The 16,074-nt window shown below is 45.3% G+C and overlaps 1 protein-coding gene across 6 annotated transcripts in view; it reads right to left on the reverse strand.

The window, feature by feature from the left end:
• The window catches only part of LOC102159510 (polyprenol dehydrogenase), a 335,615-nt gene that overhangs the window by 47,168 nt on the left and 272,373 nt on the right, over positions 1–16,074 (reverse strand). For 2 of the 6 annotated variants that reach the window (XR_014836169.1, XR_014836178.1), the window contains 2 exons: positions 4,544–4,764; positions 1,405–1,460 (listed from right to left, as the gene is read on the reverse strand). The gene's annotated coding sequence lies outside the window, so the exon portion shown is untranslated. Of the gene's footprint in view, positions 1–1,404; positions 1,461–1,877; positions 1,945–4,543; positions 4,765–16,074 lie in introns of all 6 variants that reach the window. The other 4 variants (XR_014836156.1, XR_014836179.1, XR_014836166.1 and 1 more) reach the window with 3 other exon arrangements.

The raw sequence follows: 16,074 nt of genomic DNA on the forward strand, positions 1-16,074 counted from the left end.
AGTGCTTGGCGGTTTGATACCATGGCATCCTTTCTTGTGGCTGAGATGAGATGAAGCCACACCAGAGCTGGCTCTTCTGTGATTTTTCTCTCTCCATGAGCATGCACTGAGTTTTGAGTGTCTTGTATGAATGCTGCTGGAACATGTCTGGAGCTGGTTCTCTTCCAAAGCTTCACTGAGAGCTCAGCATGCAGACATCTTTCTGCTCCCTTGGCTGACACCTCTCTTCTGCCCTTCCTGTAATTAGCGCCTCTGAGCCATGGTCCCACCCTCCTTTGCAGGAAATCCCATTTGTCACAAGTTGGCTTTGGTGACTCTTCTCAACGTCTCTAAACTGATTTGTTTTGCCCCATAAGCATTTTAAACTTTCCTCTGCATGCTGGGAACATTTTTTCCTTGTCAGTGTTCTACTTTCCCCAAATTTGATTTCTCCCAGCGCCAAGGAACTGCATCAGGACTTGACCGTCAGCAGTTATGTTTTTCTATTTCCTACAGACTATTTCTCTCGTTTGTTTATTTCTTCGCATCAAACACCCAAACGTCCTGTGAATCTTGTACGTCTTTCAAATCGTATTTTTCTAACGAAAATCTTTTCCGTCGTTTTCAATTACTCTCGTTTGTGTTGTGTGTGGTTTCATCATAAGCAACTTGCCCAGCTAATCTCCTTCTGTGTTGGTGGTATAGAAGTGCCACCTGATCTGTCTTGCAGGCAGGCCACTGCTTTCTCCCTCTTAGAACCCCTCTATCGGGGTTTTGTTTGGTTTTGTCTTTTTAGGGCCACACCCTCAGTACAGCCCCCCCCCCCCCAAGGCTAGGGGTCAAATCCCAGCTGTAGCCACTGGCCACAGCCACAGCAATGCAGGATCCGAGCTGCATCTGTGACCTACACTGTGGCTCACAGCAACCCTTTAAACCACTGAGTGAGGCCAAGGACTGAACCCGCATCCTCATGGATACTGCTCTGGCTCATTACTCCTGAGCCACAATGGGAACTCCTTAATTGGAGTTTGTTTGTTTTTTTTCCTTTTGTCTTTTTTAGGGCTGCACCCACAGCATATGGAGGTTCCCAGGATAGGGGTCAAATCAGAGCTGCAGCTGCTGGTCTACACCACAGCCACAGCAACACAGGATCCAAGCCATGTCTGTGACCTACACCACAGCTCATGGCAACAGCAGATCCTTAACCCACTGAGTGAGGCCAGGGATGAAACCCGCATCCTCATGGATGCCAGTTGGCTTCATTAACCACTGAGCCACGACAGGAACTCCCTTGATTGGCGTTTTGACGTGACAGAAGAAGTCACTGTCCTGACAAGAACCTGCTGCTCTGCACAGTGGCTGCAGTGGGAGGGACTGACATATACATGTTACTACATACGAAACACAGGGGTTACAAGGACCTACCGTCCGGCGAAGGGAAATCTGCTGAGACTGTGTCACCACCTACGCGGGAGAAGAATCTGAAAAAGAAGGGATAGACGTCTATGTGTCACCGAGTCGCTCTGCTGTACACCTGAAACTCACACAACTCTGTACGTCAACTCTACTCCCCAAAATTTAAAGAAGAATCTGCCCTAGGGATCAGCCTCGGGGGGTGGGCAGTTCTGGGGGGGGCTGGTATGTCTACTCCCCAAAATTTAAAGAAGAATCTGCCCTAGGGATCAGTCTTGGGGGATGGGCAGTTCTGGGGGGGGGTGGTATGTCTACTCCCCAAAATTTAAAGAAGAATCTGCCCTAGGGATCAGCCTTGGGGGATGGGCAGTTCTCATGGGGGGAGAAGAGGGCAGAAGCCATCGTGCGGGGAGGAGATTCTGCTCTAGGGACGGGAGGCAAGTGAGAACAGCCATCCTCTCTCCCCATCGAGCACATCTGCTTACTTGTGAGGCAGGTCCCAGCGGCGTGGAGAGTCTCCCAGTGGAGACGCCTGCTGCCCCCATGGAACCACTGTCGCAAGAGGAGGGATAAACGGTGAATAAAAAAGGAATGAAGGGTCGAATCACGTGAGATGCGTCTAGAGGAGGCAAACCGAGGGCGAGAGAGGTCCCTGTACTCGGAACCCTCGGGGATCGTCTCTCTGGGGAGGTGACACGCATCTCGAGGCTTCCGAGAAAGAACGAGCCCCTCAAGGAAAGAAGCCAATGAGACCTGTGGGGTCAAGGGACAGAGAAGCTTGGTGTGCCTGAGCTGAGTGGGGAGGTGGGCGTGGGGGAGATCAGAGCCTGCGTCTCTTGGGGGAGACGGTGGGGGAGGGGGAGTTGTCCAGAGGCCGTGGCCTGGAGCTGAGGCCGCGCAGTTGGGGAGGCTCCTTGGAGAGTGAGCTGGAGAAAGGAAAGAGAGGGCAGGGCTTAGACGGGGACGTGCTCCAGGCCAGTGATGGTGGCGGCATCTGGGTGGGGGGCCGCCATCATGGGGTAACGGGACAGATGGGACTACGTGCCCTGGAGGGACCCGGCACAGCAGGAAAAGACAGCGAATGTGCAGGAGGAAGTCAAGCTTCCGTTTTGGTTTGAGCAACGGAATGATGCCATTTACAAGGACCAGGAGACTGAGTTGCGTGGAGTGGGTTCTGTCCTCGCCCCAAATCTGCGGGTTGAAGCCCTGACCCCTCGTGGGGCGGTGTTTGGAGGGGGCGGCTTGGGGAGGGGATTGGGTCAGATGAGGTCTTGCGGGTGGGCCCTGTGATGGGATTAGGCCCTTTTCAAGAAGAGGAAGAGACCCCAGATCTCTTTCTCTCCACCCTGTGAGGACATGGCGAGAAGGCAGCCCTCTGTGAGCCAGGAAGGAAGCCCCACCAGGACCTGAGCCTGCCCCCGCAAGATCTCAGATTTCAGCTTCCACAACTGCGGCTGAAGACATTCCTGCTGTATAAGGCCCCACCCTCCAGCATTTGCTTGGGGCATCTTGAACTGATTAAGACACAGTGTGGCGGACTTTTGTTGTTTTTGCCTTTCGAAAGGCAGAGCCGCTGCTTTTCTGCTGGGGAGCTACCCTATTTGTCTCCCTGCAAAGGGTTCTTCCACCATGGATAAGGGGAGTCACGGATGATTTATAGTTAACAATGCATGTCTTCTCACCATCTTTTGATCGGCCCATGGGGTTGGGACCATCTGTGCCAGGTAAGTCTGTCTAAGTCTATTTTTAAAAAATCACACCATGTGTTGGTAGGACCCTTGGGGGCTGATGCTCCTCTTAATGCCCATAAAACAAGTAAGGACGATGGCCAGTCACAGAGGTCAAGGGACAGGACAATGGTTCATCGCCAGCAGACCCCACCAGGTGGGAAGGCGGGAGATTGCTAAAGATGCCTAACTGCACCTGCATTCACCGTGGGACCCACCTGCATCTGAATTGCAATACTGCTTTTGGCTTTTTGCTTTTTTTTAGCAAAAAAAAGCACCTGCAGCATATGGAATCTCCCAACCCAGGAGCTGAATCAGAGCCACCGCTGCGGTGACACCACAGTCACAGCAATGCCAGGTCCTCAAGTCACATCTGCAACCTACATCACATCTCACAGCAATGCCAGATCCTGTGACCCACTGAGCAGGGTCAGGGATCAAACACGCGTCCTCATGGATACTAGTCAGGTTCATTCTCCCTAAGCCACAATGGGAACTCCCTGAATTTCCGTATTTCAATATACGAGTCAACCATCAGGACCTGCTCAGGAGGCCACTCTCCCTCACCCAAAAGGGCAACACCTGCTTTGTGGACAGGCTATGGTGTGAAACTTCAATATTCCTCCACTGTGAAATATTCCTGCCCTGAGACAGATCCATGATCTCAGAGGGGGATAACCATGCACTCTTTGCTCCAGCCCCGTGAGGTCTGTACGCCACACGGTGGGGGAGAAATAATTATTCTTCTGTGCTCACCTGCCAGCTTGTTATATCGGCAACTCATCCTCATACATGCCGGGGGACTCAGATCTCCACGCGAGCATATCAGATGTCTCACCTCCTGGCTACTGGGGTGGAACCCCCTTGAGCAGAGGTGATCACCCCAATATTTTCAACAGTTGTCAAGGACTGGATTCACTTCCTCAGGGCTGCTGTAACAATATACCAAACTGGGGGGCTTTCGAGGACAGGAACTGACTCTAATTTCTGGAGACTAGAGACCCAGGGTCAAGGTGTCATTATGGAGGGTTCCTTCTGGAAGCTCTGCAGGGGGATATTTCCGACCTCTCTGAGTTTCTGGGGGTATCTGAGCAATCCTTGGTGTTCCCTGCCACACGGATGCACGACCCCGCTGTCTGCATCTGTCCCCACAGTCTTCTCCCCTGCATCTCCAAGCAACCTTCCTCCAAGGACACCAGACACACTGGCTACCCCTCCCCCATGACCCCTTAACGGTGACATCAGCGAAGACCCGCAGGTCACATTCCGGGGTTCTACGCGGACCTGAATGCCTCCAACCCAGTGTCACGCTCTCAGCTGAGACGTCTGCCCTTTTCTCCCTGGTCCGTTCTTTCTCCATCATCCAGCGTCCATCACCCAGACTCTGGACTGGGCAGCAGGAAGAAACGCTCACAAGTACACACCGGGGTTTCCTTCTCCAGGCGGAGGGAAAACCGCTTCCCATTTCCCCTCAGGCTGAGCGAAGAGTCCTGCAGATTCTCTTCTGGGCTCTAAATTCCCGCTGAGACGATGTGTTCTGAGTTGAAGGAGTGTCTGTGAACCACAAGCCGTGGCTCCTGGTGGGTCACTCTTGAAGGACCTGGCAGGTGTCACTCTGGCTGGGCTCGGAGATGGCAGCGACATTCTGAGTGAGTCAGAGTAAAAGCCACAATCAGACATGGCTATATTTCCTTGTCTCATGCTTTCCTGCATGGAAGCAGGGCCTTTTCAACAGCTCAGGGGCTGTTTTACTCATTAATTTCTACCTTCTAATTGCCAAGAAATGAGTACGTTAAAAGCACAGCCTGAGGATCCACTTCCCAGCTGCTTCACCCTCCAAGGCAGACCCATGAAAGGGGCTTCTGGTCAACCCTTCATTTTTCTCCACTCGGCTCTGCCAGTCCTTAGCTGCCTACCAGTGAGCACGTGCTGGGTAACAATTTCCTCCAACTTAGCAACGTAAAACAACGCAGATGCCTTACTTCACAGTGGCTGTGGGTCAGGGCTGCAGGCATGTGTGATCCAGGCCTTCTGCTCGCAGCCTCCAAAAGATGCAATCAGAGAATCAGCTATGGGTGTGTTCTCCCCTGGAGGCTGAGCTTCTCTTCCAAGTCTGTTCTTGCTGTTAGCAGAATTCACCTTCTTTCGGATATGGGGGGGGGGTGTGCACCATGGAATATTACTCAGTCATAAAGAAGAATGAAATCATGCCATTTGCATCAACATGGATGGACCTCGAGGTTCTCATACTAAGCGAAGTCAGACAGAGGAAGTCAAACACCATATGATATCACTTCTATGTGGAATTTAAAATACGCCATAAATGAACCTATCGACAGAACAGAAAGAGACTCACAGACATAGAGAACAGACTTATGGTTACCAAAGGGAGGGGGAGAAGTTACAAGTGTGGGATTAAGAGATGCACACTGCTATATATAGATAAACAACAAGTGCCTCCTCTGTAGCACAGGGAACTATACTGAATATCTTGCAATAACCTATAAGGGAAAAGAATCTGAAAAAGTGTGTGTGTGTGTGTGCATACACACACACATACACATATATACACTGATCACTTTGCTGTACACTTTAAGCCAACACAACACGGTAAGTCAACTATCCTCAATTAAACATTAAAAAATAGAAAAGTGAAAACGACATAAACAATAAGCCATTACTATGAGGGACGACCTCACACCAGTCAGAATGGCCATCGTTAGTAAGTCCACAAATAACACATGTTGGAGAGGGTGTGGAGAAAAGGGAACCTTCCTACTCTGTTGGTGGGAATGTCGACTGGTACAACCACTATGGAAAACAGTATGGAGGTTCCTCAGAAAACTAAATATAGAACTACCATATGACCCAGAAATCCCACCCATGGGCTCATATCCAGACAAAACTTTCCTTGAAAAAGACACATGCACCCGTGTGTTCCTTGCAGCACTATTCACAATATCCAAGACATGGAAACAACCTAAATGTCCATCAACAGATGAATGGATTAAGATGTGGTACATATACACAGTGGAATATTACTCAGCCATGAAAAAGAATGAAATACATTTGCACCAACATGGATGCAACTAGCTATTCTCCTACTAAGTGAAGTCAGAAAGTGAAAGACAAACACCCTAGGATATCACTTACATGAGGAATATAAAAAATAAAACTAGCGGGTATAACCAAAAAAGATGCAGACCCACAGATACAGAGAACAAACTAGTGGTGACCAGTGGGGAGAGGGAAGGGGGAATGGCAAGATGGAGGAGGGGAGGAAGAGGTACAAACTCCTAAGTATAAATAGACAAATACAAGAACATAGGTACAGCACAGGGAAATGTAGCTAATATTTCATAAAAACTTTCAATGGAGTATAATCTATTAGAAATTGTATCACTATGTTTCCACATGAAACTAATGCCACCAACTGTACTTCAACTAAACCTAAATAAAATTTTTGAAAGAATCACTTTTGGGAGTTCCCGTCTGGCACAGGGGAAATGAATCTGACTTGGAACCATGAGGTTGCGGGTTCAATCCCTGGCCACGCTCAGTGGGTTAAGGATCTGGCATTGCCGTGAGCTGTGGAATAGGTCGCAGATGTGGCTTGGATCCGGCATTGCTGTGTCTGTGGTGCAGGCCAGCAGCTGTGGCGCCAGTTGGACCCCTAGCCTAGGAAACTCCATAGGCCATGGGTGCGGCCCTAAAAAGCAAAAGCAAAAAAAAAGACTCAATTTTTACTTGCCAAGCAATATACCACCAATAGAACATTCTGAGAACTTTTGCCTCCATAGGCCCAGCTGACAGAAGAGGCCAGGCTGGCTGGCTGGTGAGAAGAAACCCCCAGCATGGAGCTTCCAGCCTCAATGAGGTCCAGGCGGGAAAATAACCAAGGCCCAATCTCCCTGTTTGCCTCTGAGTTCAGACTAACGGTGGCCCTGGGCGGGGACCTCCTCTCCCCCAGGAATCAGGAGGCTCTACTCCCAGCTCTCCCGGTCTGTTCCAGGGGCGGGCACACCCAGGCCAGGACCCACGCAGCTGGGGGACGTGGACGTCCTTCTGACGGGCTCAAGTCCAAGCAGGACCAGGGCACACTTTGCCTCCAGGAAGTTCCCCCCAGTCAGCCCTCAGCCTAGGTGTAAACTTGTCCAGAGAATGTAAAGGAAATCAATGCAACAAGCCTTGGGAGGGAGATGGGATTAAGGCGGCAGAATAGAAGGACTGGAGCTCAACCTCTCTCCTAAAAACAACAAAATTCACAACTAAAGGCTGAGCAATCTTCGCCCAAATGGACCGGAAACCTTAAAAAAGATATCCAACTCCAGAAGAAAAAGAGGAGGCCACATCAAGAGGTAGGAGGGGCGATTTCGTGATATAAACAACCCCATACCTCCCGGGTGGGAAGCCTCACAGACTGGAAACTAACTGGTTCACAGAGACTCACCTACAGGAGTGAGAGTTCTGAGCCACACATCAAACTCTCACGTGTGGGGACCTGGCCCTGGGAGAAAGAGCCCCTGGAGCATCTGGCATTGAAGGCCAGTGGGGCTTGTGCACAGGAACTTCATGGGACTGGGGGAAACGGAGACCCCATTTTTAAAAGGCACGCATGGACTTTCACATTCACTGAGTCCCAGGGCAGAGTGAGGTCTCCATAAGAATCTAGGTCAAACCTGACTGCAGTTCTTGGAGGACATCCTGGGAAAAGAGGGGGGAACGTGGCTTGTTGTGAGGGAAGGACATTAAAAGCAAAGCCCTCGGGAATATTCAGCAGCTGCCTTTCTCTGGAGGGGGCCATTTAGGGAAAATCTGGCCCCACCCATCAGTCAGTGCTGAGAAGCCCCATGTCAAACAACAACCCAGGTGGGAACACAGCCCCGCCCCTCAGTAAACAGGCTGCCTACAGACCCCTCTCTGGCACACAGCTGCCTCTAACCCCATCCAGAGACTAAGTCCCACCCACCAGAGGGATTAGAATTGGCTTCACCTACCAGGGGGCAGGCATCAGCCCCTCCCATCAGGAAGCCTACAGCAAGCCCCCATACCAACTTCAGGCACATGGGGGGCAGACATCAGAAGTCAGAGAGGCTACAACTCTATTATCCATAAAAAGGTCACCACACCAAAAAACCTATAAAAATTAAAAGACAGAGAACTATATAACTCAGATGAGGGAGAAAGGAAAAAGCCAGGAAAATCACCTAAGTGATGAGGAGATTCTCACCTCTAGGAAAAAGACTTTAAATTATTGATGCTGAAGATGATGCAAGACATTAGAAATGAACTGGAGGCAAAGACGGATAACTTAAAGGAAACACTGAGCAAAGAGATACAAGATATAAAACTTAAATAAGAAGGGATGCAATGAACATGAGGGTGCATGTGTCTCTTTTAAGTAGAGCTTTGTCCATCGACAGATGATTGGATTCGGAAGATGTGGTATATGTACACAATGGAATACTACTCAGCCATAAAAAAGGATGACATCATGCCATTTGCAGCAACATGGATGGAACTAGAGAATCTCATACTGAGTGAAATGAGCCAGAAAGAGAAAGACAAATACCATATGATATCACTTATAACTGGAATCTAATATCCAGCACAAATGAACATCTCCTCAGAAAAGAAAATCATGGACTTGGAGAAGAGACTTGTGGTTACCTGATGGGAGGGGGAGGGAGTGGGAGGGATTGGGAGCTTGGGCTTATCAGACACAACCTAGAATAGATTTACAAGGAGATCCTGCTGAATAGCATTGAGAACTATGTCTAGATACTCATGTCGCAACAGAAGAAAGGGTGGGGGAAAAAACTGTAACTGCAATATATACATCTAAGGATAACCTGACCCCTTGCTGTACAGTGGGAAAATAAAAAAAAAAAAGAAGGGATGCAAAATACAATAACTGAAATTAAAAACTCACTAGAGGTAGCTAACAGCAGAATACAGGAGGCAGAAGAATGAATAAGCGAGGTGGAGGACAGATTAGTAGAAATTACAGGTGCAGAACACAAAAGAAAAAAAAGCTTGAAAACAAATGAAGAGAGTCTCAGAGAACTCTGGGACAATGTTCAATGCACCAACATCTGCATTACAGGGGTGCCAGAAGGAGAAGAAAGAGAGAAAGGGACAGAAAAAATATTCCAAGAGATAATAGCCAAAAACTTCCCTGACACAGGAAAGAACCACTCACTCAAATCCAGGAAGCACAATGAGTAGCATACAAAATAATCCCAAGGAGGAATACCCCAAGACACATATTAATCAAACTGACCAAAATTAAAGACAAAGAGAAAATCTTGAAAGCAGCTAGGGAAAAGAAACAAATAACATACCAGGGAACCCCAATATGGTTATCAGCAGATTTTTCAGCAGAAACTCTGCAGGCCAGAAGGGAGTGGCATGATATACTCAACATGATGAAAGGAAAAAACCTCCAACCAAGATTACTTTACCCAGCAAGGCTCTCATTCAGATTTGAAGGAGAAATCAAAACCTTCACAGATAAGCAAAAGCTGAGAGAATTCAGGAACACTAAACCAGCCTTACAACAAATACTTAAGGAACTTCTCTAGGCAAAAAAGAACAAGAGAAGAAGGAAGGAAGAAACAGCAACAAAAACAAATCTGAAGCAATTAATAAAATGGCAATAAAAACATACATATCAATAATTACCTTCAATGTGAATGGACTAAACGCCCCAGCCAAAAGACATAGACTGGCTGAATGGATACAAAAACAAGACCCATACATATGCTGTCTTCGAGAGACCCACTTCACTTCTAGGGACACATACAAATGGAAAGTGAGAGGATGGAAGAAAATATTCCATGCAAACAGGGATCAAAAGAAAGCTGGAGTAGCAATACTCACATCAGACCAAATAGACTTTAAAATGAAGAATAGTTTAAGGGCCAAGGAAGGTCATTACATAATGATCAAAGTATCAATCAGAGAAGATATAACAATTTCAAATATTTACGCACCCAACATGGGTTCAGCACAACATATAAGACAACTGCTAACAACTTTAAAGGACAAATTGACAATAACACAATCATAGTCGGGGACTTTAACACCCCACTGACAGCAATGGACAGATCATCCAGACAGAAAATCAATAAGGAAACACAGGCCCTGAATGATGCATTAAACCAGGTGGACTTAGATATTTATAGGACATTCCATCCAAAAGCAACAGCATACACAGTTTTCTCAAGTGCACATGGAACATTCTCTAAGATGGATCACATCCTGGGCTACAAATCCAACCTCAGTAACTTTAAGAAAATTGAAATCATATCAAGCATCTTTTCCAACCACAACGCTATACGCTATATGACTGGAAATCAACAAGAAAAAATCTGCAAAAAACACAAACATGTGGAGACTAAACAACATGCTACTCAACAACCAATGGATCACTGAAGAAATCAAAGAGGAAATTAAAAAATACCTAGAAGCAAATGACAACAAAGATACAACACTCCATAATCTATGGGATGCAGCAAAAGCTGTTCTAAGGGGAAAGTTTATAGCAATACAAGCCCACCTCAGGAAACAAGAAAAAGCTCAAATAAACAAGCTAACTTTACAGCTAAAGCAGCTTGAGAGAGAAGAACAGACAAGCCCTAAAGTTAGTAGAAGGAAAGAAATCATAAAGATGGGAGCAGAAATCAATGAAATAGAAGCAAAGAAAATCACAGAAAAGATCAATAAAACAAAAAGCTGGTTCTATGAAAAAAATCAACAAAATTGATAAACCCCTAGCCAGACTTATCAAGAAAAAAAGAGAGAGGACTCAAATCAATAAAATTAGAAATGAAAAAGGATAAGTAACAACAGACATCCCAGAAATGCAAAGGATCATAAGAGACTACTATATGCAACTATACGCGAATAAAACAGAAAACCTAGAATAAATGGACAAATTCTTTGAATAGTACTATCTTCCAAGACTAAATCAAGATGAAATAGAAAAGATGAACGGGCCAATCACAAGAACTGAAATTGAAACTGTGAGTAACAAACTTCCAACAAAAGTCCGGGACCAGATGGCTTCACAGGCGAATTCTATCAAACATTTAGAGAAGAGCTAACACCTCTCCTGAAACTATTTCAAAAAAACTGCAGAGGAAGGGATACTCCCAAATTTGTTTGTTATCAGGCCACTGTCACCCTGATACCAAAACCAGACAAAGATTCCACAAAAAAAGAAAACTTCAGGCCAATTTCACTGATGAACATTGATGCAAAAATCCTCAACAAAATACTAGCAAACCACATCCAACAATACCTGAAAAGGATTGTACATCATAATCAAGAGGGATTTATCCCAGGGATGCAAGGGTTCTTCAACATCTGCAAATCAGTCAGTGGGATACACCACATTAACAAACTGAAGAATAAAAATCATATGGTCCTCTCAATAGACATGGAAAAAGGCTTTGACAAAATCCAACACCCATTTCTGATAAAAACCCTTCAGGAAGTGGGCATAGAGGGAATCTACCTCAACATGATAAAGGCCATATATGACAAACCCACAGTGAACATCATTCTCAATGGTGAAAAGTTGAATGAATGAATTCCCATTGAGATCAGGAACAAGACAAAGATGTCAGCTCTCGCCACTACTCTTCAACATAGTTTGGGAAGTCCTAGCCATGGCAATCAGAGAAGAAAAAGAGATAAAAGGAATCCAAATTGGAAAGGGAGAAGCAAAACTATCACTATTTGCAGATGATATGATACTACACCTAGAGAACCCTAAGGACTCTACCAGAAAATTCTTAGAGCTTATCCACAAATTTGGTAAAGTCGCAGGATACAAAATTAATACAGAGACATCGAAGGCATTTCTATATACTAACAATGAAAGAGCAGAAAAAGAAATTAGGGAAGCAATCCCGTTTACCATCACATCCAAAAAATAAAATACCTAGGAGTAAACCTACCTAAAGAGACAAAAGACCTGTGCTCTGAAAACTATAAGACATGGATGGAAGAAATCAAACACAAATAGATGGAAAGACATACCATGCTCTTGGATTGGAAGAGTTAATATTATCCAAATGACTATACTATCCAAGGCAATCTACAGATTCAATGCAATCCCTATCAAATTACCAAGGACACTTTCCACAGAACTTGAACAAAATATTTTAAAGTTTGGAAGCACAACAGACCCAGAATAGCCAAAGACTTCCTGAAAAAGAAAAATGGAGCTGGAGGAATCAGGCTCCTGGACTTCAGACTCTACTACAAAGCAACAATCATCAAAACCGCATGGTACTGGCACAAAGACAGAAATATAGATCAGTGGAACAGGATAGAAAGCCCAGAACTAAACCCTCGCACCTGCAGCCAACTCATCTATGACAAAGGAGGCAAGAATATACAGTAGAGAAAGGACAGCTTGTTCAATAAGAGGTGCTGGGAAAACTGGACAGCCACATGCAAAAGAAAGAAATTAGAACACTCCTTACACCATACACAAAAATAAACTCTAAATGGATTAAAGACCTAGATATAAAACCAGACACTATAAAACTCCTAGAGGAAAACATAGGCCAAACACTCTCTGACATAAATGACAGCAACATCTTCTCAGATCCACCTCTCAGAGTATTGACAACAAAAACAAAAATAAGCAAATGGGACCTGCGGGGAGCCAAGGAGATACAGGAGGCCAAGGAAGGGAACTAGCCTGATGGCTCAGTTCCGAAGGCAGGGTTCCTAACCAAGGAAAAAAAGCCTACCCGCCGGCACAGTTCCGAGGGCAAGTTCTAAAAATAATGAGGCTCACCTGCTAACCCAACAACAACACAACAATAGCAAAATGAAGGCTTTACAAAATATTGCAAGAATAAAAATTGCTTCTTGAAAAATTCAGTCTTTCCTGTTATTTACTTATAACTCAGGCTTTTCTGTTATTTGTTTGTTATTCTTTGTTACTTTTCTATATTGTTTTGTGATTCAATAAAATTGGAACAACAAAAATTGGAACAGTAATAAAATAATAAGAGCTTCTCCTTGGTGAAATTCCCCCTAGTCAGATCTAATGTGAGCAAAACAAAGTGTTCATTGGTTTGTTACAAGTAAAAATAGGTTTTAGAGTTAGGTAATTGTGGAGTGTACAATAGGTTAGAATAGGTTAGACATATATCATTCTTGATGGAAAAATATAATCTTGCTTTTAATAAGTTTTGTAGGGAGCTTTTAAGTTTTATGAAATTAAGTTGCTCTGATATAAAAAAATATTTTCTCATAGTGTCCCTTGACCATAATGCTTTGAAGTTAGTGCCTCAAGCTTTAATCTAAAAATGAGTTTTTGTAAATGTTAAATTCTTGTGCTTGTGACCTTTCTAGTTGTTAAAGTTTAGCTTAAAACAATAACGGGCGGCGCTTGCTAAAAGTAACCACAAGACGTTTTTATACCGAATTGCCTTATTTTCATATAATGATTTTTCCACATAATGTTTTGTAGCCATTATAATTTTGCATGATGCATTGTATCTGTTTTGATTAAAATTTTTAGAACACATTGTATATCTACTGTACCATGTAGTCTAAAATTTAATCTTTGAGAATATGATCTAAGCACTGTGATGTAAGTTACAATTAAGCTGTCTGTATAAACTGCTAACTATGCTAATAAAATTTGAGCAGTCCAGCGCCCTGAAAGAAGGGACAAAGAGGCTGTCTCCGTGTGCTTCGCCGACACTGTCCATCCCCGGAGGGAATATCCTGGCTGCTGAAGCTGGACTCTGGCAGGGACCTAATCAAACTTCAAAGTTTCTGCACAGCAAAGGAAACCCTAAACAACACAAAAAGACAACCCACAGAATGGGAGAAAATTTTTGCAAGTGAATCGACTGACAAGGGATTCATCTCCAAAATTTATAAACAAATTCTGCAGTTCCTTACCAAAAAAAAAAAAAAACAAGCCTATCAAAAAAGGGGCAGAAGATCTAAACAGACAGTTCTCCAAAGAAGACATATGGATGGCCAAGAAACACATGAAAAGATGCTCAACATCACTCATTATTAGAGAGATGCAAATCAAAACCACTATGAGGTACCACCTTACACTGGCCAGAATGGCCATCATCCAAAAGTCTACAAACAATAAGTGCTGGAGAGGGTGTGGAGAAAAAGGAACCCTAGTACACTGTTGGTGGGATTGTCAATTGGTGCAACCACTGTGGAAAGCAGCATGGAGATGCCTCAGAAAACTAAACATAGAACTACCATTTGATCCAGCAATCCCACTCCTGGGCATCTCTCCAGAGAAAACCATGACTCTCAAAGACACATGTACGCCGATGTTCATTGCAGCACTATTTGCAACAGCCAAGACATGGAAACAACCTAAATGTCCATCGACAGAGGAGTGGATCCAGAAGATGTGGTACATATACACAATGGAATATTACTCAGCCATCAAAAAGAACGAAATACCAGCATTTTTAGCAACATGGATGGACCTAGAAACTACCATGCTAAGTGAAGTCAGCCAGACAATGAGACACCAACACCCAATGCTTTCACTGACATGTGGAATCTGAAAAAAGGACAGAATGCACATCTTTGCAAAACAGATGCTGACTCACAGATATTGAAAAACTTATGGTCTCCAGAGGAGACAGTTTGGGGGGTGGGGGATGTGCTTGGGCTGTGGGATGGAAATCCTGTGAAATTGGATTATGATCATTATCCAACTACAGATGTGATACATTCATTTGAGTAATAAAAAACAAAAAGAAAAAAAAGATAAACCCGCGGGCTGGGGGAAGAAAAAAGGAAGCAGCCTTGGGAGCCTCAGATGAGTCTCTGAAACACAATCCGATTTGCAAAGCTGTTGGGGGGGAGGGGGGCAATCGGAGCAGCCAGGAGGCTGGTCGCAAGCATATTCTGCAGGGAACACAGAATCTGAGTTTACCAGACAGGTGCACAGACGAGAGGGGTCCTCCAGGGAATTCAGGAAATCCCACCAGCTCTCTGAAAACTTCCTAGTGCCGCCCTCATCCTACAGGGAACTAGAAATCCCCTCATAGGACAGCTGGCCTCTTTCACTAAGAAGTACCAGTGAGTTCACTTATTGGCATAACTAAGACAAACTGTCTGATATGGATCAACCGGCAATTCAGAACTGTTACAAAGTACCACCTCCCAAGACACCCTGGATAGACATAGCAGCTTTTTCATTCTCTATAGTTTGCAAATATGTTCTCCCATTGGGCAGGAAAGGAGAAAGTGTCTCTTTGCTCCATTGTCTCATTTGCTGTGCAGAAGTTTCGTTTTGTTTTATTTCAGTGCCATCGCTTTTGCTTTTTGTTTTTTGTTTGTTTGTTTGTTTGTTTGTTTGCTTTTGCTGTCAGAGCCACTGAATCTTTGCTGACTCCTATGTCACCACCTCTTCCCCAGGTGTTTTAGGGTTTCAGATGTGAGGTTGAGGCCCTGACTGCATTTTGAGGTAATGGTTGAGCATGGTGTGAGCTAAGGATCCAGTTTATTCTCTGCCCTGTGGAGATGGCGTCTTCCTAACCCCAATGACTGAGGAGCCTCCCCTGCCCCACTGTGCCTCCTGAACGGCCTCGTGGAAGATCAGCTGATGGAAGAGCGGGGGATCTGAGACTGGATCATTGGGAGATCATTTTCCCATGGCCCGAACCCATCTCGGCAACGGGATGCCAGCAATCTCTGCACGGCCCTTGAAGCTGTATCCACAGTTGAATCTGCTTAAGTCGCACCCACAGACGCACCCCAATTTCTCTACCCTCGTCTTTCCCGTCTGGTCTGGGACTCCCGGGCTACCAGCTGAAAGTGCCTTTTCTCCAGCCCTTCAACAAACACAGCCGCCCGTTCACCAACTCCTGATTCTCTTTCTTGAACCCCGTCTGTCCCCACCCAGCCCAGGTCCAGGCTTTCCCAAAGCCTAGGG

The sequence above is a fragment of the Sus scrofa genome, chromosome Y (assembly GCF_054392235.1).
Source record: "Sus scrofa isolate SSC_HxYL_T2T_F1_AM1 chromosome Y, Sscrofa_HxYL_maternal_Yorkshire_Landrace_v2.0, whole genome shotgun sequence".
Taxonomy (NCBI): domain Eukaryota; kingdom Metazoa; phylum Chordata; class Mammalia; order Artiodactyla; family Suidae; genus Sus; species Sus scrofa.